Raw genomic sequence first — 9,601 nt, 5'->3', positions numbered from 1 at the left:
TATAATATATGACATAAATTACACATATATTTTAAATAATAAATACATGTTAAATATAAATATATTATAAATATTATAAATAATATTTATAAATATTTATTATATTATAAATATAAACATTTATATTATGCATTATAGATTTATATTTGTATTTGAATATATTTCATATTTCTAAATACAAAATATTATATATAATATATATAATGATATATATATTTAAATTAGTGAGGTAATATCAACATATTTTCTGACGTAGTAGCACCAGTCTAAATTCTCCCTTTTAATGTCAGTGAATTTTCAGTGACTTTCTCCATTATAATGGAATGCATTTTGTATCTTGGGTAAAAAAATTTCATTCTTTAAGGTCATGAAGGTATGCTGCTATGTGGTTCTCTATAATTTTATTGCTCTGCCTTTCACCAGAGTTAGGAAATACTCTCTCTCTCTTTTTTTTTTTTTTCTATTCAATTCTAATAAAATTAGAGTAATCTCTTTGCTTGGAAGTTTGGTAAACTCCCCTAAAAAGCTGACTGGGCCTTGTGTTTTCTTTGTTGGAAGAATTTAAGCTATTTATTTCCTTTTAGGGATATGTGATATTCAGATTTTGGACTACTTCTTGAGCTTCTTGTTAATTTATATTTTACCAGGATTTCATCTGTTTCATCTAAGTGTTCAAATTTACTGGCAAAAAATTTGTTCATAATACTGTGTTTAAATTCTGGTGTGTTTGTACTCCTCTCTCAATGAGGCTTATGAAATAATTCTTGTTTGCTCTTTCATCTTCATATGTTTTTCATTAATTTCTGCTCCTATCTTTCCCTCTACTTCTTCAGCTTTATTCTGGTATTCTTTTTTTAAAGTCATTTCTTAAATGCTTAGCTCAGAACTCCTTAGTATTTCTTCTTTTCTAAGTATATGAATTCTCTTTTAATACAATTTTAGTGGCATTCCACAGATTTTGGTAAATGGCATTTTCATCTCATTTAGTTGTATTTATTTTCAGATTTCTACCATGATTTCCTTATTAACCTGTGGGGTATTTAGAAGTTTTTTAAAAAGTATTATTTTCAAACATATCGGGTTTCCTAGTATGTTTTCATTACTGATTTATAAACAGATTACATTATAGTCAAAGACAATGTCTTGGGCCCCCTAGGTGGCCGATTGGGTTAAAAGTCAGATTCTCCATTATATGTTAATAAAAATAATTTAAAAAAAATAAGTCAGACTCAATTTTGGCCATGATCTCAGGGTTGTGAGATAGAGCCCAGGGGAGTCAGGCTCTGCACTCAGGGAGTGGGCTCTCTCTCCCTCTGCCCCTCCCCCTACTCTCACATGTGCTCATGCTCACTTGCTCGCTCTCTCTCTCTCTGTCTCTCTCAAACAAATAAATAAATAAAGTCTTAAAAGAAAAGGACAGTGGTTTGAAGGCCCCAATCCTGGGATGCCCATGGAGGCTGGCTTCTCGCCCAGTGCTGTTGCATTGGTCCCTGCATACAAGGGGGAACGAGCTTAGATGCAAGGTGCGAGGAACGTTAGGCCATGCGCTGCTCAAAGTTTGTGTGTATTTCAGGTTTCTTTCGGGCTGCACTTTCCAACATTTACCAGGAGAGTTGTTTTAAAATTTCCCATGATGAGTGTGGATTTTTGTATTTCTCCTTAGAGGGCTGACAACGTGTGCTTATACACTTTCAGACTGTATTATTAGGGACACACAGGATTAGAATGTTTGTATCTTCCCGCTAACCTGAAGAGTTCATCATTGTAAGGTCACTTTTCCTTAACTATGGTAAACATTTTGTGTAAAAATTGGTCTCGTCTGATACTACTATCAGGACACCACCACTTTTATTTGCCGTAGAATATCATTTCCATCCGTTCGCTTTCAACCTCTTTGTGTCTCTTATAAATGGCTGATTTTCTTAAAAAAAAAAAAAAAATCCCATCTGACAACTGGGGTCTTCTGACTCTGTTTCATCCATTTACATATATTCTGATGATGAATGCATTTGGATTTATTGCTACTCTTGTATTTTCTATGTGACCCATTTTCTAAACCAGATTCTTCTGTCTTTCACCCCACCATCTTTTTAAATGTATATTTTAGGGGGTTTTTTTTTTCTTTTGCTACTTCTTTTTCCTTCTTACTAGTGTGTAAGGTCCATATGCTAACTCTCTGTCCTTTTAATGGTTACCAAGGCTATTTGTACACATAGACTCATTCTGTAGGCTGAAGTCAAAAGTTAACCAATACCCCCTTTTTCCTCTCAACAAAGACTACACGCAGGGGTTTGGCTCCTGTCACTCCCCTCCCCATGTTATCTGCTATTATGACCCCAGATTTGGATTCTAGCGCGCTTGCCAGTCCACACACACACACACACACACACACACAGCTTGTCTTTTGTCCCACAGTATGCCCAGTGTGCGGCACACAGCAGGCAACCAGTAACCCTGCAGGGCACTACTGATTGGAGCTTCCAGCAGCGATGGGACAGGCTTCTCATGAGGATTTCGGTTTGAGCATTTGGTGGAACATTTTGTTTGAACATTTAGAGCTTCAAGTATCCTGATGTGGTATCTGATACCCCAGGAATTCTCTGTTCTCTGCCCAGCATTCACAATCTGGATCCGCTCCAGTTTTCAAATCATGTTACTCCTCTGCTCCCAGTCCTCCAATCCCTTCTCATTCCTCTCATCCAAAAACTCAAAGGCCCAGATGTTCTTCTGCAGCCTCCGAGCTACCTAAACCTATCTCCTCCTCTCCTTTCTCACACCCACCTCCAGTCACACCTTGCTCTTCTAGAACATTCCAAGCATGACTCCACCTTGGGACTCTTCACTTGTTCTTCCCTCTGAAGACCTTCCCTAACCTCCTTATACAAACTACTATCACCCCAGTCTTGATATGTTCCCCCTCCTGCTTGGCTTTATTTCTCTCCGTGGCACTCAGCACCACCTGAACAGTCTTTCCTTTCTTCCTTTCTTCTGTCTGTCTGTCAGTCAATCTAGTGATCTATTTATCTATCATCTCCCACCTGAATGAAACCTCTGTGAGAAAGGAACTTCATGTGTATTTTCAGGATTATGTCTTTACGACCCTGGGCACATACCAAATGCCCAATAAATATGTTGAGTGAAAATGTTTGCAGAACCCCTTCAGAAGCTGTCCATTCGGTCTCAAACTTCTTGGACTTCTACGTGCATTTGGTTTTTTTTTTTTTCTCTCTCCTTCAAAACGATGGAATCATAGAATGTTCTCACTTGAAGAGATGGTAGAGGTCTTTACATTTAGAGTGGACCTACGTGGGGGTTCAGACAGGTTGAACTGTGGGGCTCAGATCATAAACTTGGCACTGGTTGGTAACTGAAAGTCTAAAATGCTCCCCATCCTCTCAGAAGCCCCTGAAACTTCTCAAGTGCCAACCTAAGCAACGTAGGAATTGATCCAGATCAGTCTCTGGCCAGTCAGACATTTATGACTCTTCCTCATCTGAGCCCTGTGGGCTGACTCGCCCCCCTCATCCTGCACCTTGGTTCCACTCTCATGGTTGTTAGGACATCAGCATGGGCAGGACCCTTGTGGGACATGGGGACCTGCTTTTGTGGGGCCTTTCTCCCTCTCACTCTCCCCAAAAGAGAATCAAAAGGGCACTGCTGCTTCTTTTCTCTGAATTCAGAATCTGTTCGTGGGTTTAAAAGACATGGGAATGGTGCAAAAATAATTAATACTGTTACACTGAAAAAAAAATAATTAAAAAATTCGTTTATAAAATAAAAATGGAATACTCTGCATTGTGCTGACTGATCCTGACATTTTTGTGCATTGTGTATTGATTGTAATTATGATATAATTTTAAGAATAAACAGAATTTTCATAGAAAAAAATAAAAATAAAAGGCGTGGGAATGTGGGAGAATTAGGGAAAGTAGCCCTAATCACCACGGAGGAGTTCCTGGTGACCCACTGGTGACCTGTACCACTTTTTGTGGTAGAGGTGAGAAGGGAGAGGCCAGAAGAGAGACAAGAAAACAACCTGCTCACATTTACAACGTCCCCAACTGAACTCTTGATGTCTCTTCTCCAGCCTGCCCCCACTCAGTAAAGAGAGTCACTGTGCAACCATTTCCTTTGACCACAGCCCACGTGTTTGTCCTGGAGCCTGTCCTTCCATCACCCACACCTTCAGCCCCCCTGGTGGATCCTCTTGGCTGAGTGTGCATCCCCACACCCTGCACACTGCTCCCGCTGCAGGCCAAGCACCCCCCTCCTCTCTAGATTGCTACAGGGACGTCCTCATTCTCACTTTTGCCACCCACCCCACCCCACCCCAGTCTCCCCCACAAGACCCATTGTCATCTCTTTGACATGCAAATCAATTCCTATTTCCCTGCTCCAAGCTTCTCATCCCTCTTAGAAAAAAAAACCCCTGAGGGGCGCCTGGGTGGCTCAGTGGGTTAAAGTCTCAGCCTTCGGCTCAGGTCCTGATCCCAGGGTCTTGGGAACCAGCCCCAAATCGGGCTCTCTGCTCAGCGGGGAGCCTGCTTTCCACACACCGCTCCCCACCCCTCCATCCCCCCGCTGCCTCTCTGCTTACCTGTGATCTCTGTCTGTCAAATAAATAATAAATAAAATCTTAAAAAACAAACCCTGAAACTCCTCTCTGCCCATGTGATCTGCCCACTGCCCCTCTCTCTGACTTCGCCCCCCTGCCCCCCACCTCTCACCTCCATGCCATTTGGGCCACAGGACACTACCTCCCTTGCCTTGTTTCAAACACAAGCTCATTCCCGCCCCAGGCCTTCTACCTGTTTGTTCCTGTGTTCAGGAATCCCTTGGCCTGCACACAGACATAGCCCCCTCCTTCCTAACCAAACAGATAACACCCCTTGTCTCTGCGCCCTCACCCTGCTTTACTCTCCCCATAGTGGGTTGCCTGTTCCTTACCAGAATGTAAGCTTCTCATGGGCACAGTCATCTTTTTTTTTTTTTTTAAAGATTTTATGTATTTATTTGACAGAGAGAAATCACAAGTAGATGGAGAGGCAGGCAGAGAGAGAAAGGGAAGAGAGCCTGATGCGGGACTCGATCCCAGGACTCTGAGATCATGACCTGAGCCGAAGGCAGCGGCTTAACCCACTAAGCCACCCAGGCGCCCCCATTTCTGCTGTTTTTAATTTCCAAGAATTTCATTTTGGCCTCAGAATGCTCCTTTTTTGTTTCTCCCGGTTCTTTCTTCTTGGATGCAGTATCTTCTCCCTGTAAAGATATAATAAATATACACTTTAATTCTTCTCTTCTCCCATGTTCTCAGTTCTCTCCACTTGCTACTTTGTTTGTTTGTTGTTTTGGTGTTTATCTTCCACATAATTGGCTCTCCTCAGATGTTTGGTAGCATTGGGATATCCCATCATGATTAAGAGTGTGGATCTGGGGCACCTGGGTGGCCCACTGAGCCACCCAGGCGCCCTGGGCACAGTCGTCTTGATCACTGCTGCCTCTCTTGCACTGAGCACCGTGCCTGGTGCTTGGCATGTGCTCAGTGAACATTTGTTAAATGGATAGTTAGGGGAAGGGATGAACGAATGATTTTGCCCTGCCGTAGACTTCACTTCCTGGCAGGGCTGGACTCGAACCCAGGTCTTTGGATGCTCAGGCCAGGCTCTTCCCTGCCATGAAGTAACACTTCAGAGGGTTGAGGAATCACATCCTTGGCTTTAGAGAAGGAAGAGCTGCTTCCGAGCTGTGGATGCCTTTCTTCAGGAGGGGCCAGACCCCTCTCATAGTGCATAGCCCAGTGTGGTGCGGGAGAGTACACTTACCCGTCAGGGGGGCCTGTTCCGCATCTCAGCCTCCCCTCCCTACCTAGGGGAACGCTGATGTGTTCTTGCTGCAGCCAGCTCAGCCAGGATCCAACACAGGTGTTCTGTGGACTGTGTGAGTAACACACACACACACACTCACACACACACACACACACACACACACAATTTGCATTTAAACAAAACACATCTGAGAGGGGTTCAAGCCTTCACCCTCCCTTCCTGCCAAGTATGGGGATAAACAGTAGGGCTCTTGGCAGGTCTCTGTCCCATTCTCTTTGTCTCTGGGTCTAGAACCATTCATGTCCTCTCATTGGTCATGTGACTTTTGTGAGCTTCCATCTTCTGTCCACAGGCTTTGTAACCTGTGCGTCTTCTGTCAGGACTAAATACAAAAGACGGAGGGAGCTTTGCTCCTGCGAGAGTGGCGTTGTGAAGGAACAAAACACTTTCACGGTAATGCAGACTCTTGCATTCCACATAAAACGTGCCCTCTTCGGGGCGCGGAGGGATATTAGAATAATAGGCAGAGCACCCAGCCCAGGTGACAGTGTAGTTTCACATCTGAGAGACCAGGTGAGCAAGCCGCCAGCCCCTCTCTCAGGAAATCCACGGTGTGAGCCGTTTGGTGGCCAGGGATCAAAGACAGCCGGGTTCTGCGCTCCTGCGCTGCTGGGATCCTGACAGCTCTGGGACCCGCCTTCTCCGCTTGCCTGTCCCTCCCCTCTCCCGCCTCCCTCCCAAAGGTGGTTCTTTGTGCCCACGGTGGATCAAGGGACGTCAGGAAAGCTCTCCGCCCTTGACCCTCTCTGTCCAGGGGCTTCCATTCGTGACTTGTGGCCTTGGTGAGCAGGACACGGTTTCTTGCAGGAGTGAGGAGGAGCAGTGGGGGCGGGGCTCGGCTGCACCCCTCACCCTGCGGGCGGTGGAGGGCGGAAGGTCCCGGCCCTGCGTTGGGGGGAGAGGTCGGCGGCCGCGCTCGGTGCTGTATGACTGCAAAGCGGCAGGGGGCGCCCGCGGCTTCTCTCCTGCGGACCCCGCGCACCCGCAATGCCGCCGGCCTAGAGCCCGCCCGCCCGCCGCCAACCCGCCTCCGCCCCCTCCGCAGAGCCCTGCGTCTTTGGGGGGGTCTCCGTCGCTTCACCTGGCGCCTGGAGAGGCCTTTCTGGCCCACCGAGCTGACCGCGTGCTCCCGGGGGCTCCTCTTTTCTTACCGCAGCACGGGAGACCAGGCCACCCAGCGCATGGTGGTACAGCCCTGCGCCGCAGGGGCTCAGCGCCTCCCCAGACCCACAGACCCTTACAGTCTTGAACGACAAGAACAGGCAAAAGGAGAAGCCCCGAGGCACCTGGGAAGGAGGGCTAAGGGGGAGGGCGATGCTCCAGAAAAGGAAAGGACTCCAAGGTGTGCGGATGCTTCCCACTCACCAAGCGCATTTTTGTGTGCTTTCTGCTTTATCTTATGTCCTCCCCTCAACAACCCCTTGGTCGATAGGCATCATAAGCCCATTTTGTTGATGGGCATCTGGAGGCTCAGAGAGAAAAACGAGTTCCCTCAAGATAACCCCGCTGGATGCCGGGAAGCCATGTTTTGTGCCTTTGTCCTAGTGAATTTTTTGCAGTACAGCGACCGGGAGAGATGCATGGAGACAAGCCGCCGGGGCTTTTGGGTAGAAGCTTCCCCCTTCCTGTCCGCCCTGCAGTCGGATGAGGCCTCAGGGGCCAAGGGAGAGGGAATGCCCCACACCTTCTGCCCTTGGCAGGGTTCATTCCTCACGTGGACACAGGTCATGGTCTTTGAGGGAAAGGGAATGGGTGGAGCACATGGGATGGGGGAAGGAGCTATCTTAGAATTTGCCCTGGGCTGACATTTTCAAGTTGTACCTTTGAACGCTGTTAAAAAAAAAAAAAAAAAAATCCTCAAAACTCACTTTCACAGGAGTTAATCATTCATTCTCACCGCAGGCGGGATGACCTTTGGCATGCAGTTGGGATTTTGTTTGCTTTTCTTGAAAGTCCTGGAGTTTGTAGCTGGAACAGTGTCATTTAGATGGAAGAAAGGAATTTGAGGCGCAGTATAAGGCTTGGTTTTCTTTCCTCCACCTCCTGGGAGTCCGGAAGTTTGAGAGGTTTTGGATTCAGAACTCAAGCAAGTTGATCACCTGTGACTGTGGCTCTTATGGGTACTGAATGCCGGAGACCCAAGGAGACAAAAACATACCAAAAACAAAAAACAAAACAAAACAAAACAACAACAACAAAAATCTAAGCCACCACCCATACTGCACCTGATTCCTTTAGGGTCATTCTCTTACCTGGGTGGCAGCTAAGTTCACCAACAGAGATCATTTGTTTTATTTCATTACTGTAGTACCCTAATTAGCTTTGCACATAGAGAGATGCAACTTAGGAACTTTTCAGTTTTAGTTTTTGAATCATTTAAAAGTTAATTGACCTCCTATAAGAATTAGGGAGGGCCAACTGGCTGTGTGACCTTGGGCAAGTCACCCAACCTCTCTGGGCCTCAGAAGAGGAGTGAGTTACAAGACTCCTTCCAAGGTCCATGTTCTACAGCCTGTAATTCTGCAGCCCAGCTCCACTGGCTATTTTTGACCCAAGGTTTAGAAGGGCTTATCAGACCACACCCATCTCTCCAACATTCTGACAGCTGGCTGGACAGTCTCACCAGTGATCCCATGGGCACTCAAGCAGGAGATGCCCCAAGCAAACAGTTGTCCCCTCGTCTCACCTAACTTCTCTTCCTGGTACCCAGGTGCCCCCCTCAGTATCCTCTTCGATTTCCCTCTGTCTTCAACCTCCACATTCATCTGCTTCCTGAGACTGGAACATTCTAGTTGTGAAGTGCCCTCTGTTCCTACTCCCCCAACTTCTGCTGAGTTCAAGTCACCTCTCACCTGGACTCTTGCCACCACCTTCAATACCCCAACAGCCTCTCTCCTGTCACTCCCGCTCTGATCGATACCAGGTCCATCACGCCAACCCACGGGTCCGGGCAGCCTCTCCACACTGTCGCCACTTGAATGGTCTCCCATAGCCAACCCAGCAAACAACTGCCATCTGGGCCCTGTGTGATATAGGCCCAACCTCACTTCTCCCCCACTTGTCCCTTAAGCACACTGAGCCCAACTCAGTGTTTCTTGCATCGCCGCAACTCTTGTCTGGCCCCACACTCTTGACACTCTGTCTGGAACACACACAGCTACCTTGCCTGCTAAAACACCTCCCTCTTCATCAAGACCTGGTACACATGCTGGCTTCTCCTTGAAACTTTCTAGGAGACCCCCATTAAGGATCAATTTCCCATGGATTCGTTCAGTCAACAGATCCTGAGCACCAGCTGTGTCCTAGGTGCTATTCCAGGCACTGAGAATTCAGTAGGGGCTAGAGATGTGTTCCTGCTCACAGGGAGCTTGCCACTGATGGCAACAGAATATAGCAAACAGACAAGGATATTATAGATTCCTGTAAGTACAGCGCAGGAGCCCTTGGCTCCACTGACTTCCTTACGGTCTGCAGTAACATGCCTATTTGCGATTAATTGTAAAGCATCTGGAGGAAGAAACTAACTCGCATTTATCTTTGTAACTTCCGTGATGCCTGACACCATGACTTGTCCGTGGCGGTGCCTCGGTATGTGTTTGTGAGGGGAGGGAACGAAGGGGGGGGCAGGGCTGGATTTCGAAAGCATTCAACACACACTCCGGGCCACCAGTGGAACACCTACTAAGGTCTTCACTTGTTAAATTCAGAGTCGAAGT

Source organism: Mustela putorius, unplaced genomic scaffold (genome assembly GCF_011764305.1).
Source record: "Mustela putorius furo isolate JIRA1106 unplaced genomic scaffold, ASM1176430v1.1 tig00000585_pilon_pilon_pilon, whole genome shotgun sequence".
Classification (NCBI taxonomy): domain Eukaryota; kingdom Metazoa; phylum Chordata; class Mammalia; order Carnivora; family Mustelidae; genus Mustela; species Mustela putorius.
The sequence above is the reverse complement of the archived record's forward strand: the minus strand, read 5'-3'. Positions refer to the sequence as shown.